The sequence below is a fragment of the Chiloscyllium plagiosum genome, unplaced genomic scaffold (assembly GCF_037043375.1).
Source record: "Chiloscyllium plagiosum isolate Xiang-an unplaced genomic scaffold, Cpla_swu_hap1 HiC_scaffold_39, whole genome shotgun sequence".
Classification (NCBI taxonomy): Eukaryota; Metazoa; Chordata; class Chondrichthyes; order Orectolobiformes; family Hemiscylliidae; genus Chiloscyllium; species Chiloscyllium plagiosum.
The window spans coordinates 24,447,250-24,465,094 of record NW_028270177.1 but is presented as its reverse complement, the minus strand read 5'-3'; the positions used below and the strand labels follow the sequence as shown (position 1 = coordinate 24,465,094).

Genomic DNA, 17,845 nt, shown 5'->3' with positions numbered 1-17,845 from the left:
CTAATCAAGGGCAGAATGGAACATGGTCCATATACAGTCACAGACACATAAGAAGTCAGAGCAGATGTAAGCCACATGGACCTATGGTCTGCTCTGCCATTCTGTAAGATCAAGGTTGATGAGTTTCTTTCTCAAATTCCACATTTCCTGAGAACCCTAGATTCCCAGCTTAACAAGAAACTACCTCTACCTTAAAAATATTCAATAACACCACCTCTGCTACCTTCTGAGGCAGAGGATCCCAACGTTACAAAAATGTCTGAAACATAAATTCCTTATGTTAAAACAGTGTCTGCTAATTCTGAACTCAGTAACAAAAGGAAATATCCTTTCCACGTCTGCCTCACTAAGATCATTCAGTATACGTACACACATCAATCAGGTCACCCCTCACTCTTCAAAACTCCAGTAGAAACAAGCCCAGCCTTTTCAACATATCCTCATCAAACAACCTGCTCATTTCAGGAGGTTGGAAAACCACTTTCAAACTATCTCCACTACATCTGTGTCCTTCCATAAATGAGTAAGCGACAAATGCACACAATATTTGAGATGTGGTCTCACCAATGTCCTCTACAACGGAGATAAAACACTCTTACCTTTATCACAGAATCTCAAAACTGTTAGTGCAAAGAAGGTTATTTTTGCATCAGGTCTATACCCAGTCTCTGAGAAGTATATCTTATTGTCAATCTTCTGCCTTTTCTCCCCACAACCCTGCATGTTGTTTTTATTTAACTAATTATCCGGTGAGCTCTTGAATGTCTCATTTGAATCTCCACCACTCAATTCTAGAACCCCACTGCATGAATAAATGTATCCTCTTGCAACTGCTTCTTTCACAAAATAGTTTAAAAACCCGTGCCTTCTCATTCTCATTCATTTTCAAGCTGGAAGTCTTTACACTGTACAGATCTCCCTCAATTTTGAAAACTTCTAACAAATCTCTGCTGATCTTTCACGTCTCCAAGATAAATAATCGCAACATCTCCAATCTATCTTCATAATAAAAAAAAGTTTCTCATCCCTGGAGCCATTCTCCAATGCAGTCACATCTTCCCATCGTGTGGTGCCTAGCATTGAACACAATATACCGGCTGAGTTCTTATAAAAGTTCATCATAGCTTCTCTGCTCTTGTTTGCTATGGTCCTCTCAATGAAGTCCAGATTACTGAATGCTTTATTAACAGTTCTCTCTACTTGTCCTACCATGATTAATTACATACCAGTATGGACTCAGATCTCTACTCCTGTACATCTTCTATTTCACACAGCCTCTATGTTCTTTGTACCAAAGCATAACACCTTGCACTTTTTCATATAGAATTTTAAATACAACCTATCCACTTACTGCACCAGATTGTCAGTATCCTTTTGAAGTTCTACACTGCTATCCTCATGGCTCAGAATTCTCCCATGTTTTTGTCATCTGGATCAGGAAGAGAAGAATCCCAATACTAACCACTGAGGAAAGCCACAACAAAATTTCATCCAGTTCAAAAGTAATCCATTATCCATTATCATTTGTGTGCTATCTCTCAGCCAGTTTTGTATTCATATTATCACTGTCACTTCGTTCCATGACCTATAAAATATTCCTCACAAGTCAGTCATGTGGCACTGTATCATTCATCTTTTAAAGTCCATGAACAGCCTTCCCCTCATTACCCCTCTTTATTACATCTTCAAAACACTCCTAGTTAGCTAGACACAGTTTTCTCCTTAACAAACCCTATGCTGAATCTTCCAAAACTAACAAATGTGACTTTTCATGCTATCCTGATGAATTGTTTCTAGAAGTTGCCCAATCACCAAAGTTAAACTGACTGGCCTGTAATTACTGGGAAATGTTTACAATCTTTTTTTGAACAAATACATACTGTTTGCAATTCTTCAATTCTCAGGAATCAGACCCAATCCAAGGAAAATTTCAAGATTATTGTTAGTATCTCTGCAATTTCCACTGTCATTTCCACAATATCTCTAGATGCAGCTCAACCAGATAAAGGTGGCTTATCAACTTTAACTACCAACAACTTACCTAATATCTCCACGTTATCAATTTTAAGCCTTTCTAGTGACTGAGTTTCCCCTGCTGGAACATTGGCCTAGGTAAATAATGACTCATGCGAAGTGTGCATTCAACACATCAGCCACATTCTGAAGTGTAAATCCCCTTTTTAGTCCCAAATCAATCCTACTCCTCCTTCTGCCACCTTTTTACTATTGATGTGCTTATGGAAGACTTTGGATTTTCTTTTTCATGATCTCTCTTTGCTTCCTCAGCTCCCTGAAGAACCTTCTGTATTCAGCTTGGTTCTCAGCTGAATTTTCTGTGTGACACCGACCAAAAGCACACATAACTTCACTTCTAACCAAATACCTCTGGATTTCAGACGTACCTTTCCCCTTTGAAGGAACATACCTTGAGTGAGCCCAAGTACTGTTCTTTGAGGGCAGTCCATTGTTAACCTTACTTACTTCCCACCAACCTTTCACTCCAGTCTAATCAATTCAGTTCTGTTCTTGCTGGAGTGAAGTTGGGTCACCACCAAACTCTCAACCCATTCTCACCAGGGGTTGATTAAGTCATTTTTCACCATCATCCTAAACCCTATGATAGAATGGTTGCTGTCTCCTAAATGCTCCCTGCTGTCACTTGAACTATTTGATTCACCTCAATCCCAAGAGCCAGGTCTAGCAGTGTCTCCTTTCACATTGAAAAGGATACACAGCTGTATAAAATTTACCAAAACACTGTCCTTCACAATCCTTTACGTTACCAGTATCCCAGTTTATATCCATGGCTTTAAAGTTTTCCCTATTCTATGACCTTTACACTTCTCGAAATTTCCTTACAAATTTGTTCCTCTATAAACTTGCTACTAGTTGGTCGTCGGTGATCACGCTCTAATTGCATGCTTATTTATTAACTCTAGCCAAATCAATTGTATCATTTAACTGTCCGAAATATCCTCTGTCTCCGGTATTGCAAAGCTCACCTCAAGCAAAAGGTGAGCCACACCCCTCCTCTTATTTTCCTTTCAATCTTTGGTGATACCTCATAGCCAGGAATATTTCACACCCAGATCTGCCCTTATGCTATGTCTTCATTATTGTTGCACCACAATCCCAAAAGGCAGTCTGTGTCTGTAAACTGAAGAAGGGCTTATGCCCGAAACGTCGATTCTCCTGTTCCCTGGATGCTGCCTGACCTGCTGCGCTTTTCCAGCAACACATTTTCAGCTCTGTGTCTGTAAACTCCCCAGTTTTATTAACTATATTACCTGCACTCACACACATGCAGCATAACCCTGAAGTAGACTTCATTGCTCTCTCCTTTATTCTGACTTCACCTTAAAATTTACTAATTGTTATTATAATGCTATCTATCTGACTCTCCCAGCATTCCATGCAGCCTAATACTAATATTCACTTCTAGCTCCCATTGATGTTCAAGTCATCTCATAATAAAGGCTAGCATCCCATTAGACTTCTTAATTACATGCTGTACTCTCACACTAACATTTTGTGACTCGTGTTAGAACATTCTCTGCACCTCCAATTTCTGGAATCATTCTCTTGTCAGAATGAAATGCTTCACATTTTTCCAAATGATACTCCATCTGTCCACTCATTTAACAATCTATGGCTATCTACAAACACCTTTTCACAGCATATTTTCCTATTTATTATCTGCAAATTTAACCATCGTGCTTTCAGTACCGTCGTCTAAATCATTGACATAAATTGTAAAAAGCTGACACCCCACGACAGACCACAGTAGGACTTCATTCATCACATCCTGCCAACAAGGAAAAGAGCCATTCATACACACTCCATTTTCTGCCATCCAGCTGATCTCCTATCTGAGCTAATCACTTACTCGCTACACTGTGAGTTCTTACCTTACAGCAATACATTATATGTGGCCCATCATTCAACAATAGATAACCCACAGCTTCCTGATTTTCTTAATATTATTTAGCCAAGAGAACTATTTGCCAGGATGTATAAAGAAACTGCACAAGGCATGATAAGGTTCAAGACCATGACCTTATTGTTTCAAAGGGAATAAAATTCTTCTGCCAGCTTCATCCGATAACCTGTGGCCCCTTTATACAGTGGCAATAACAATGACGTTGTGAAGTGAATGAATTATGCCTCCAACATAACACAACCCAGTTGTTTGGTCTAAGCCATAATTATACAGCAGGCAGTGTCCAATGCTCAACCCCCGATCAGGGTATGGAGTACAGGTTGCCCAATCTCTGACTCATCCAAGCCTTCACTTGGGGCTCTGGGCTCAGTTGCCTGAGAATTTGTCAAAAGAAAGTGCAAAGTGAGTACTAGGAGACGGAGCTTTCTACCCAGAGTCAGAACTCCACCAATAGGCAGTAAGCTCTCACTGCTGACCAGAGTCCACCCAGCTATCAGGAGACTCGCCAGCACTGAAGGAGTTCCAGCCTGCATTTCAGATACTGGAGAAACCCAGATAAAAATGAGCAGGAGTAGGCCATTTTGGCCCCGAAAGCCTGCCTGGCCATTGAATATGATATGACTGATTGTCCGACTCAGTGCCCTGTTCCAGCTTTCTCCTCCATACCCTTTGATCCCTTTAGCCATAGGAACCAAATCTAACTCCTTTTTGAAAGCATTCAATGCTTTGGGTTCAGCAGCTTTCCACTGAACAGAATTCCACATCTTCTCTCCACAGAGAAATAGTGTCTCCATCTTGAGGTATCATCTCAGAGCTTTTTTCACTGAAGTGAGCAAAGAGATGATCGCAGTTGCTTGTCCTCCATTGCTCCAGGAGGAATCTCAGCACAAAAGGAGCTTCGGTCACAACTGTAGCCGAGCAGCTACAGTGACGATTTTGTTTGGTGGTGGTTGGGGGAGGGGGGGGTGAAAGAAGTTAAAAGTCTGTCATTCACAAGCCCCAGCCAGGAAGTAGCCTTGAGCTTTGTAGCCCAACTGAAATATCCAGCTCACCAGCCTCTGATTAATCACATTAATTGAGCATTTGAATTGAGCTAACAAGTTTGTGAGCAGGTTACCGGCCATTTCTCTCCCAATCCTGGCCTCTTGGGAATTCTGCGCCCACCCAGCTTCACTGTCCACCAACCCCGGCCTCAGCTGTCTGATTTTCCCATCAGCCTTTGTGAGAAATGGCTTCCCCCCAAGCGCCCAATCACAGAGCTTGCTCCCAGTTCCAGCACATTAGCCTGTTAAAGTGAACTCCACATCTGAGAATTTCACACAAAGCAAATCTCAATATTTTTAACAATGGAAATTCTACTTTCCTAAAGAATTCCCAGAGAAACAAGAATGACCCATTTCAGTCACCTAGCATCTCAGGATATTTCCACCAGATGCCATATTACCCAATGCAGAGAAAGCCTCCGTGTTCTCAGCACCAACCACAGGCTCAAGGGATCCTCATTGGCTTCTCCCACACCTCACTGACTTTCTCAGCCCTCTGGAGCATCTAGTTTTCATTAAATGCTTCCTTTAAAGCTGAACAATCACTCATACACAACCTACAACTTATCTCCTCTGTCTGCCTCGTCGTGGGAATATAAAGTGATATCTCCACAGTGTGAGTGACCTCAAACTATATCCACTAGAGCAATAGTAAAGCTGTAACGTCCTACTAGAACTTGTACTTTTAATGGAACTTCTTAATCATAACTCAACCATTTTCCATATCTGTCATGGGAAGCAGTGGATAACTGGCACAAACATCTGGGGATTATGGAGTAGGAGAGGTGCAGGAGGGATATGGTCCCACTCATTCAGATACTTAGGCAACCTGTCATAGTCAACGTGGGACCACTAGCATCACTCCCTGATAAAATAAGTGATAATTGGTTACGTAGCTTGAGAGGAACCACTACACATCAAGCATAAGGTGAGCACATTAGTTCCCAAAATCTACACCAACTGGAATGGGAATTAAACCACATCCTAGTCATCTGGTCAACTAAGCTAACCAGCTCTATCCTTTTCCTATTCATTTACTCCTTTATAACACTAAATAATGTGCAAACTGAATAAAGGGCACGATGGCTCAGTGGTTAGCACTGTTACCTCACAGCGCCAGGGACTGGCATTCGATTCCATCCTCAAGCAACTGTCTGTGTGGAGTTTGCACATTCTCCCTGTGTCTGCATGGGTTTCCTCCGGGTACTCCGGTTTCCTCCCAAAAATGTGCAGGTTAGATGAATTGGCCATGCTAAATTGCTCACAGTGCTCAGGGATGTGTAGGTTGGGTGCATTAACCAGGGGAAATGTAATGTAATAGGGTAGGGGAATGGGTCTGGGTGGGATAGTCTTCGGAGGGTCGGTGTGGACCTGTTGGACCAAATGGCCTGTTTCCACGCTGTAGAGATTCTGTGATTCTAATTCATGTCTGCCTCACAATTTAAAGTTGGCACCATGTGCAAGATGGTATGGCAACGAGATGTCCTTTCAAAACCCACTGATCACTCTGCTGGACTGGGAGGAAGGATCACAAGATATCTGGTTGGTGACAGTGCTGGACTTCAAACTGACTCCAGCTGCAGGAAACAGCAAAGCCTGCAATAGGGCAGTGGAGGGGTCACTCAGACAATCCTCCCTGTTCAACAATGGGCAGGTTGATCTATTAAATTCAGGGCTCATCCACCTGGGTCTATGAACTACCAGCATTTTGGCATCTCTAAATTCTGCAGGGGATGGGGAAGCAGCCACCCAGCCCAGTGAAAATACTCCAAAACAATCAGCAGCAAAAACAGTAAAGGTAGTTAACTAAGAAGATTTCCTCGTTAGCCACACACTTATGGATCATATATCAGATTTAAGTTTAACAGTACCAAATAAATAGAGTTTGTAACCAGTTTAAAATGTATACTATTTATATGTGAAAGAGGTGGTTTAAATAAACCTGCATTTACATTCTTTCATATATGGTCAGCTCCAGGTTGCCTAGAAACGATGCACCAAAATCTGAACTAACAAATGATGACGTTCCTTCTCTGGCAGTCAGTAGCCAAAGCACACAGGCACAATGGGACAGTGCACAATTCAGGGTTTGAGAAACATAAGGCCACAAGAAAAAAAAACTGTTGTCCAATTAACAGAAATGTGTGAGAGCCAGCTTCAGATGGAAACAAAGCCTTCAACACAGTGTCTTTGGGAGATTGGAGTGAAGGATATTGTGGCCACTGTGTACTGTTGGCATGGACAAATAACCCCAGGACAGCAGGGTAGAAATTGTACCTTGTGAAATCCATCTTACAAACTGAGCACAGCCCAATTGCAGGGACTAACATCTTGCACTCCAAGGACATGGAGAAATGTACAGTCTGATCCAAAACAGAGTCAAGTCATTTCACAGGCACCCCAGTTCCCATCTGGGTCAAATGCAAAGCTTTAAGGTTTAGGGATCCTGACAGAAATTGGTCATAATCAAACCTAACTACACTGATTTCACATGGCCCACAGCCTTGAATGCTGTGACATTTCAAATGTTCATTCAAGTATTTTTAAAGGTTGTGAAGTTTTCCACTTCTACACTCCTTCCAGGCTGTGCATTTCAGGCGCCCACCAAAAAACTGTTCTCAAATCTCCTCTAAACCTCCTTAAAAATTGCACCTCCTCATTACTGACCCTTTAACAAAGCGGATCAACTATTTCCTATCCATCCTGCCCATGCCTCTCAATTAAGGCCCCTTCTCAGCTTTCTATTAAAAAACCCTGAGCCTATTGAGCCACTGTTCATTGTTAAAATGCTCCAATCCAGGCTACATCCTGGTGAATCTCTTCTGCATCCCCTTCAATGCAGTCACATCCCTCCTATGGTGTGGTGACCAGAACTGTACACAGTACTCCAGCTGTGGACTAACCAGAGTTTTGTACAGCTCCAACATGACCTCCCTGTTCTTATAACCATGACATGACTGATAAAGGCAAGTCTCTAGTATGACTTCCTAAACACCCTATTAACCTATCTTACAGCCTTTAGGGATCTGTGGATAAGCAGCCCATGATCCCTTTGTTCCTGAAATTCCAAATGTACTGCCACACATCGAATACTTCCTTCTCTTGTCACTTCTTCCAAAGTGCATCACCTCATACCTTCAGGGTTATATTCCATCTTCCACTGATCTGCCTATCTGACCAATCACTCTTTACCCTAAGACCATCCTCCTCACTATTAATCACCCACCAATCTTTACGTCATCTGCAAACTTACTTCCCATCTCCCCTCACCCCACAACATTTTCAACAATATTATTTATATACATTATAAGCAATAAGAACCCAGCACCAGTTCTGGAGTACACCACTGGATACTGGCCTCCAGTCACACAACCTTATATTACTACATTCTGTTGCCTGCTATTATTGAGCCCATCTTATGAAATTAACCTTGATCCATGTGTTTTTAACCTTCTTTGTCAGTCTCCCATTTGGGACATTGTCAAAACTTTTGCCGAGATCCACATAAACTACAAACTTGGTCACCTGCTTGGAATCTTTAATCAAATTTATTAGGCATGATCTGCTCTGACAAAGCCATGTTGACTATCTCTGATTAAACCTTGCCTGTCCAAGTGGAGATTCGTTCTCTCCTTCAGAATTTTCAGCAATCATTCCCTGAGCGCTGATGCGAGACTCACTGGCCTGTAATTCCCTGATTTATCTCGACTACCCTTCTTGAAAAGTGAAACTATGTTAGCTATGAAGCAGTCCTCTGGCTCCTCTCCTATGTTCATAAAGGAACTAGAAATATGGGTCAGAGCCCCGGTATTGCCTCCCTCAGCTTCAACAGCAACCTAGGATACAACTCATGCAGACCTGGGGATTTGTCCACTGGTAAACCCATCAAAACCTCCATGAACAACTTATCAATATCCTCTGGCTCCACCCACAGATTCCTCACTTCATCCCTAATGCACCCTACTCTCTTCCGGGTTATCCTCTTCCCTTCGATGCACATAGTCATAGATGTACAGCAAGGAAACAGATCCCTCAGTCCAACTCATCCATGCCAACCAGATATGCCATCCCAATCTAGTCCCACCTGCCAGCACCTGGCCCATATCCCTCCAAACTCTTCCTATTCATATACCCATCCAGTTGCCTTTTAAATGTTGTAATTGTACCAGCCTCCACCACTTCCTCTGGCAGCTCATTCCACACGTGCACCACCCTCTGTATGAAAAAGTTGCCCGTTGAGTCTCTTTTATATCTTTCCCCTCTCACCCTAAACATATGCCCTCTAGTTCTGGAATCCCCCACGTCAGGGAAAAGATCTTGTCTATTTACCCTATCTATGCCCCCCATGATTTTATAAACCTCTATAATGTCACCCCCTCAGCCTCCGACACTCCAGGGAAAACAGCCCTAGCCTATTCAACCTCTCCCTATAGCTCAAATCCTCCAACCCTGGCAACATCTTTGTGAATCTTTTCTGAACCCTTTCAAGTTTCACAACATCCTCCAATAGGAAGGAGACTAGAATTGCATGATATATTTCAAAAGTGGCCTAACCAATGTCCTGCACAGCTGCAACATCACCTCCCAACTCCTGTACTCAATACTCTGACCAATGAAGGAAAGCATACCAAACGCCTTCTTCACTATCCTACCTACCTGCGACTCCACTTCCAAGGAGCTATGAACCTGCACTACAAGGTCTTTGTATAAGTCCTGCTAAGATTTGTTTTCCCAAAATGCAGCACCTCACATTTATCTGAATTAAACTCCATCTGTAACTCCTCAGCCCATTGGCCCATCTGATCAAGATCCCGTTGTACTCCTGAGGTAACCTTCTTCACTGTCCACTACACCTCCAATTTTGGTGTCATCTGCAAACTTACTAACCACACCTCTTATGCTCACATCCAAAACATTTATATAAATGATGAAAAGTAGTGGACCCAGCACCGATCCTTGTGGCACTCCATTGGTCACAGGCCTCCAGTCTGAAAAACAACCCTCCACCACTACCCTCCGTCTTCCACCATGGAGCCAGTTCTGTATCCAAATGGCTAGTTGTCCCTGTATTCTGTGAGATCTAGCCTTGCTCACCAGTCTCCCATGTTGATAGCTTTACCGAAGTCCATATAGATTACTTCAACTTCCCTGCCCTCATCAATCCTCTTTGTTACTTCTTCAAAAGACTCAATCAAGTTTATCTGACATGATTTCCCACTCACAAAGCCATGCTGACTATCCCTAATCAGTCTTTGCCTTTCCAAATACATGTACATCCTGTCCCTCAGGATTCCCTCCAACAACTTGCGCACCACCGACGTCAGGCTCATGGGTCTACAGTTCCCTGGCTTGTCCTTACCGCCTTTCTTAAACAGTGGCACCATGTTAGTCAACCTCAGTCTCACCTGTGACTATCAATGATATGAATATCTCAGCAAAGGGCCCAACAATCACTTCCCTAGCTTCTAGGGTACACCTGATCAGATCCTGGGGATTTATCCACTTTTATGCATTTTAAGACATCCATCACTTCCTCCTCTGTCATATGTACATTTTTCAAGATGTCACCATCTATTTCCATATACTCTATATCTTCCATGTCCTTTTCCACAGTAAACGCTGATGCAAAATATTCGTTTAGTATCTCTCCCATCTTCTGCGGCTCCACACAAGCGTCTCCTTGCTGATCTTTGAGGGGCCCTGTTCTCTCCCCAGTTACCTTTTGTCCTTAATGTATTTGTAAAAACCCTTTGGATTCTCCTTAACTCTGTCTGCCAAAGCTATCTCATGTCCCCTTTTTGCCCTCCTAATTTCGCTCTTAAGTATACTCCTACTGCCTTTATATTCTTCTAAGGATTCACTCGATCTCTCCTGTCTATACCTTACATATGCTTCCTTCTTTTTCTTAAGCAAAACCTCAATTTCTCTTGTCATCTAGCATTGCCCAAAACTACAAGCCTTTCCTTTCACCCTAACAGGAATATACTGTGTCTGGACTCTCATTATCTCATTTCTGAAGGCTTCCCATTTTCCATCCGTACCTCTATCTGCAAACATCTGCCTCAATCAGCTTTTGAAAGTTCTTGCCTAATACAGTCAAAATTGGCCTTTCGCCAATTTAGAACTTCAACTTTTAGATCTGGTCTATCCTTTTCCATCACTATTTTAAAATGAATAGAATTATGATCGCTGACCCCAAAGTGCTCCCCCACTGACACCTCAGTCCCTGCCCTGCCTTATTTCCCAAGAGTAGGTCAAGTTTTGCACCTTCTCTAATTGAATCAGAAAATTTTCTGGTACATGCTTAACAAATTCCTCTCCATCTAAACCCTTAACACTATGGCAGTCCCAGTCAATGTTTGTAAAGTTAAAATCCCCTAACATAACCATCCTATTATTCTTACAGATAACTGAGATCTCCTTTCTCAATTTCCCTCTCACTATTAGCGGGTGTATAATACAATCCCAATAAGGTGATCATCTCTTTCTTATTTGTCAGTTCCACCCAAATAACTTCCCTGGATGTAGGTCCGGGAATATCCTCCCTCAGCACAGCTGTAATGCTATCCCCTATAAAAATGCCACTCCCCCGCCCCTCTTGCCTCCCTTTCTATCCTTCCTGTAGCATTTGTATCCTGGAACATTAAGCTGCCAGTCCTGTCCATCTCTGAGCCATGCTTCTATAATTGCTACGCAATCCCAGTCCCATGTTTCTAACCATGTCCTGAGTTCATCTGCCTTCCCTGTTAGGCCCCTTGCATTGAAATAAATGCATTTTAATTTATCAGTCCTACCTTCTTCTCTGCTTTGTCCCTGTCTGCCCTGACCATTTGATTCACTTCTTTTCTCAACTGTACCAGTCTTAGATTGATATTTTCCTCACTCTCACCCTGCATTCCACCACACATTTCCCTCCAATCTTACTAGTTTAAATCCTCCTGAGCAGCTCTAGCAAATCTCCCTGCCAGTATATTAGTCCCTTTCCAATTCAGGTGCAATCTGTCCTTCTTGTACAGGTCACTTTTACCCAACAAGAAAATCCAATGATCCAAAAATGTGAATCCTTCTCCCATACATCAGCTCCTCAGCCCATGCATTCATCTGCTCTATCCTCCTATTCCTACCCTCACCAACTCATAGTACTGGGAGTAATCCAGATTTTATTACCATTGAGGACCTCCTTTCTAAATTCCTGCTGAACTCCCTTCATTCGCCCTTCAGAATCTCATCCTTTTCCCTTCTGGGATATTCTGGGATTCTCCCTAATTTTACCCACCAGTGTTTTCTCATGCGCCCTCTTTGCTCTCTTAATTGCTTTATTAAGTTCATCCCTGCACTTTCTAGACACGACTAGGACCTCCATTGATTTATTCCCTTTGTATCTGCTTGAGCCTCTTTTCTTTTTGCTAGTCAGTGCCAGGCTTTCACATTCAAGATTCTTTTGTGGTAGCTGAAGCTAATGAAATAGAAATTTTTATTAAAATAACATTTGAAAATCATCCAGTAGACAAAGAGAACATTAACATTAACATAATACAAGAAAGAGATAGAGTGCTTGTGGCATAATGTAAAGATAACAATCTTTCTCTCAACATCACCGTGGCTCAGTGGTCAGCACTGCAGCTTCACAGCACCAGGGTCCCAGGTTCGATTCCACCCTCTGGTGACTGTCTGTTGGAGTTTGCACATTCTCTCCGTGCCTGCATGGGTTTCCTCCGGGTGCTCCAGTTTCCTCCCACAGTCCAAAGATGTGCAGGTCCAAAGATGTCCATTGTGTTAGGTGCATTAGTCAGAGGGAAATGGGTCTGGGTGGGTTACTCTTCGGAGGGTCGGTGTGGACTTGTTGGGCCATAGGGCCTGTTTCCACACTGTAGGGGAATCTAACCTAATCTAACCTAATCAGCAAAATGAAACAGCTGGTCATTGAATTCAGGAAGCAAGGTGGAGTGCAGGCCCCTTGTCTACATCATGGAGCTGAGTTGTAGATGGTCGAGAGCATCAAGTTCCTCGGAGCGATGATCACCAACGATCTGTCCTGGCCCATCCACATTGATGTCAAGAAAGCACAAGGCTTCTACTTCTTCAGGAGGCTAAGGAAATTTAGCATGTCCATAAAGACTCTGACCAATGTTTATAGATGCATCATAGAAAGCGTTCTATCTGGATGCATCACGGCTTGGTATGACAACTGCTCCGCCCAGGACCATAAGAAACTACAGAGAGTTGTGAACACAGCCCAGTCCATCATGCAAGTCAACCTTCCATCCCTTGACACCATCTATACTTCTCTCTGCCTCAAGAAGGCAACCAATAGAATCAAAGACCCCTCCCATCCTGCTTATAACCTCATCCAACCTTTTCCATTGGGCAGAAGATACAAAACCTTAAACAAGTGTGCCGACAGATTCAAGAACAGCTTATTCCCCGCTTTATGAGACTTCTGAATGGACCTCGCAAATTTCAAATTTAATGTTGATTTCACTCTTTGTGCAGCCAAAACATTGTATTCCTCACTCTGTCCTATTACCCTAAAGCACTTTGTACGATATGATCTGCCAGTACTGCACACAAAATGAAACTTTTCACTGTACCTAGGTGCATGTGACAATAATAAATCAAATCCAATAACTGAATAACTATGACTATCGCTCACAGGATAGTCAGTCTTCCCAGGACTTATCTTTGGGATTCTGGTGATAAGAAAGGAGCTCTGCTTTAGTCACTATCAACACTCAAACTGCCTGTGGAGGGTTGACAGGGACTAGCAAAAAGCTTGTCAATGAAACTTCACATTAAAAGGGCTCCAAACGTACAATGGATTCCAACAATATTCTAAAAGTCAATTCAATCAATTATTTATTTCATGGTTTTATTTGCAGGCTGACACCAGGAAGCCAAAAATAATTTTAAATCCATACGGGAATGAAGGGTCAGACGGAAAAGGCTGGCATTTGAAGTTGAGCATTATCAGCCACGATCCTATGGGTGATGCCGGGGACTGTTTGAGCTGAATGGCCTATGGCTGTTCCCTACACCACTTTATGGACAAAGAAAGTTGACAGATTGCCAGAGAATTTTTTTTTTAAAAGACAAGGGAGAACAGTCTGGTCAACATGTTCCACACACAGACATTAGTGCTTCAAAGTGCAGGTATAGCCCACAATGTCTCTCAGTTTTTAAAATGAAAACTATCAGCATTCCAAGGCAGCAGCAGCAGTTCCTTAGTGCAACAATCAATGCTCATGACCCGACAACCTTTTCAAAACCTATCCTCCACTAATTTGTTGGACTCATCATCTTTATGCCAGTGTTAACTCTCTCAAGCAACTTCCCTGATCTTTAGTAGAAAAATAAAACAGTAGCCATGGATTTTAATCCAGAATTAATTAGAATGTGTACTGCAGCTTCCCCAAGGAGCAGCACAGGGTTGGGCTGGTTACAGTCAGTGTGGGAGGGCAATTATAATAAAACATTTAAACACATCATGTGGAGCGATGCGAGGCAAGCGAGCTGTTAATGAGTAATAATAGCTAGTTTATCTGTTGCAACAGGGTCGCTGTTGTTAAAAAAAATCAAGGACAGAATCATTCCCGTTCACCTGCTGTTAAAAAAAATCTAAAGGCAATTCAATTTAAAAAACACGAATAAAAGCATTTCCAGGATGCCTTTTTTATATATAAAAGACAACCGAGGAGGGGGACATACTGGAACAAAAAGTTGGTTAGTGTTGAAGTTACACACACGTTTTGAATGAAGAAAAGGAGGAAGTTGTTCCAATCTTGCCGAATGTGGAAGTCCTGCTGCTGCTAATACATATATATCCATGGGGGCTTACTACAACTCATCCTACACACCCACACGTGCTCTACAGCTTTATAAACACAAGTGATTCCAGATCCAACAAAGCTGCAATATTGAAGCTCATTACTGCAGATGCCGGGATCCGGACTGAAAACAAACTAAATGCTGATGAAGAGTCACCCTGACTGGAAATGTTAGCTTTTCTCTCGCCACAGATGCTGCCTGACCCACCAGCAACTTTTTTTGTTTCCATTCAAAGCGGTAACGTGGATAAGTTGAGGTGGTCGGTTAAAAAATAAGCTGGTCAGGGAACTGGAGCATCATGGTGAGATGTGACCGGTGACAACTCCCCAGACCCGCTCAGCAGTTCTGTGTAATCGGCTTGCAACACGAGGGATAGTGGGGCACGCTGGTAGTATCCCTGCCTCTGAGCCAAGAGGCGTGAATCAAGTCCCGGCTGCTGCAGAGGAGAATGTAACCTCTCTGAACAGGGCGATTAGAAAATGTCATGACTGCAGCACGTCAGGCCCATGACATGAATGGAGAGAGGTTTTCACCAGGTCACAATTCCAAACCCCCACAGAAAGGCACAAAACACAGAGTTATTGCAGAGAGACTGCAGATTGGGAAAATGCAAACGATCACTTTTATAGGTTCCTCTATAAACACAACACAGTACTGCAGACATGTCAAGTCCTGTACTTTATCTTGGAAAGGTGCAGTTTTGGTTTCCTTGCAATCTCCAGCTCCCTGACACTTGCCTTCCATCGCCTCCTCTCCCCACGCTGTCGGAATGTGCGACAGGAGACCCATGGAGAAACAACAAAATAAAAATCCCAACGTCTGGAGACAGATTCTACAAGAACCGTGGGTTGGAGTCACCAAGACTAATCCTCCCTGGTTAGGAAGATGCGATACGGCCCGTGATATTAATACCAAACTACAGCCACGTCGGTTGTCTCGCTCAAATCGTGTGGAGCAAATGGCTATGAACTTTTTTTTATTAATTAAGCAGCAACAAAATGTGCCACTAATCTCCAGAGTTTGGAAAGAACAAGGAGGTGGATGAGAAAGTGCAGCCGAGGGGGAAAGAAACCCCAAGTCCGGTTGCAATAGGTTCCTGGCACACCCCACGTCATTCTACACAGGCACAAACCTGTTTATTTCAGTAGGTACCGAGTTAAAAGCCAAACAAAAACTTGTCTATTTCAGGTCATTTCCTTTGTCTGAAACAGATCAGACCAGAGATTCCTTAAAGAACAGGATCACAAACAGATTTCAATATTTGCAGCAACCTAAAACAAAACTTCATTAAACTAGATTAAAACATTTGACAGGCACTAAACATTCCACAATTTGGGTTCAGTTCACAATTGTACAAACTACCTTCCAGTCAGCTATTCCCTCTCACTGGTGACTCGCTGCTACAGCTCAGCCAGTTTCACCTCACTCACTGGTTACACGCGGAAACAGCTCCAGCTCAGACTTCTTGCATTTAAATGCATTTCGATTCATCTCACATCCTTCCTCTTTTGGGGGCAAAGTGGTTTTCTCCGTCAGTATAACATCACTTCCCGTAACAGGGCTCCACCTCTCTGCCGCAGGAGCAGCCGTCCCTTAGCAACCAGCTGAAATGTGACTGGTGGTGAGTCAGTATCTCCGGCTGACACAGCTCCTGCTGTCCCTCTCCTTCTAGTCGGCTATGATCAAATTGTGTTTTTTTTCTCTGAAGCCCCTTACTATAAAAACTATTTCTAATCAACTTTTCTACCGGGTTAAAAGCAAAGTTGCCATAGTCTTACTAGACCATCTGCCTGCTCTCTCATTCCAGGTGGTGGTTTAACCTGAGGGTCACCATGCCTCAGGTGAGGAGTGAGGGGAGAAGGTGAGGAGAGTTCTTCATAGTAATCTCAGCCAGTGTAGGAATTGAACCCACACTGTTTAACACCACTCGCCAGCCATAAAACCAACTGAGCCAACCAATCCCCTCCCTGTATGTGAGATCTGAACTCCTAACCTCAGAAGATAAAAGTGAGGACTGCAGATGCTGGAGATCAGAGTCTAGTTTGGAGTGGTGTTGAAAAAGCACAGGTCAGACAGCATTTGAGGAACAGGAAAATCGACATTTCAAGCAAAAGGACTTTTGCCTGAAACGTTGATTTACCTGCTCCATGGATGCTGCCTGACCTGCTGTGCTTTTCCAGCACTACTCTAATCTGGACTCCTAACCTCAGAAGTAGAGCATCTGGGGCAGGTTAGACTTGGACCTGGGTCTTCTGTTCCTGACGCAGGGATGGTGTCGCTGTCCCACAGGAACCGAGTACCGTCTTATCAAAGTGAAGTTCGATAATAAAAGATTTGGATGGAGGTTTTCAGAATCCTGAGCAGGCTGGATCGGGATGACAGGGAGAAGCTGTTCCCCTTCATAAAAGGAACACGAACAAGAGGGGCTTAGATTTAATGTGACATGCCAAAGAAGCAAGGATGATGGGAGAAAAGTCACAGAGGGTAGTTAGGGTATGGAATGCACTGCCTGGAAATGTCATAGAGTCATAGAGATGTACAGCACGGAAACAGACCCTTCAGGCCAACTCATCTATGCTGACTAGACATCCTAACCCAATCCAATCCCATTTGCCAGCACTTGGAAGAAGGTCCCTCTAAATCCTTCCTATTCATACACCCATCCAGATGCCTTTTAAATGTTGTAATTGTACCAACCTCCACTACTTCCTCTGGCAGCTCACGGACTACCCTATGCATTAAAAAGTTGTCTCTTAGGTCCCTCTTAAACTTTTACCCTCTCACTCTAAACCTATGCCCTCTAGTTCTGGACGCCCCACCTCAGGGAAAAGACATTGTCTCATTACCCTATCCATGCACCTCATGATTTTATAAACCTCTATAAGGTCACCCCTCAGCCTCCGATGCTCCAGGGAAAACAGCTCCTGCCTATTCAACCTCTCCCTGTAGCTCAAATCCTCCAACCCTAGCAACTTCCTTGTAAATCTTTTCTGAGCCCTTTCAAGTTTCACAACATTCTTCTGACAGAAGGGAGATC

General features: G+C 43.1%; 1 protein-coding gene across 5 annotated transcripts in view; it reads right to left on the bottom strand.

The window, feature by feature from the left end:
• rab27a (RAB27A, member RAS oncogene family) overlaps positions 1-16,321 on the bottom strand; it is a 131,116-nt gene extending 114,795 nt beyond the window's left edge. For 2 of the 5 annotated variants that reach the window (XM_043677504.2, XM_043677502.2), the window contains exon 1: positions 16,171-16,313. The gene's annotated coding sequence lies outside the window, so the exon portion shown is untranslated. Of the gene's footprint in view, positions 1-16,167 lie in introns of all 5 variants that reach the window. The other 3 variants (XM_043677506.2, XM_043677508.2, XM_043677503.2) reach the window with 3 other exon arrangements.
• Between the last annotated feature and the right edge of the window lie 1,524 nt (positions 16,322-17,845).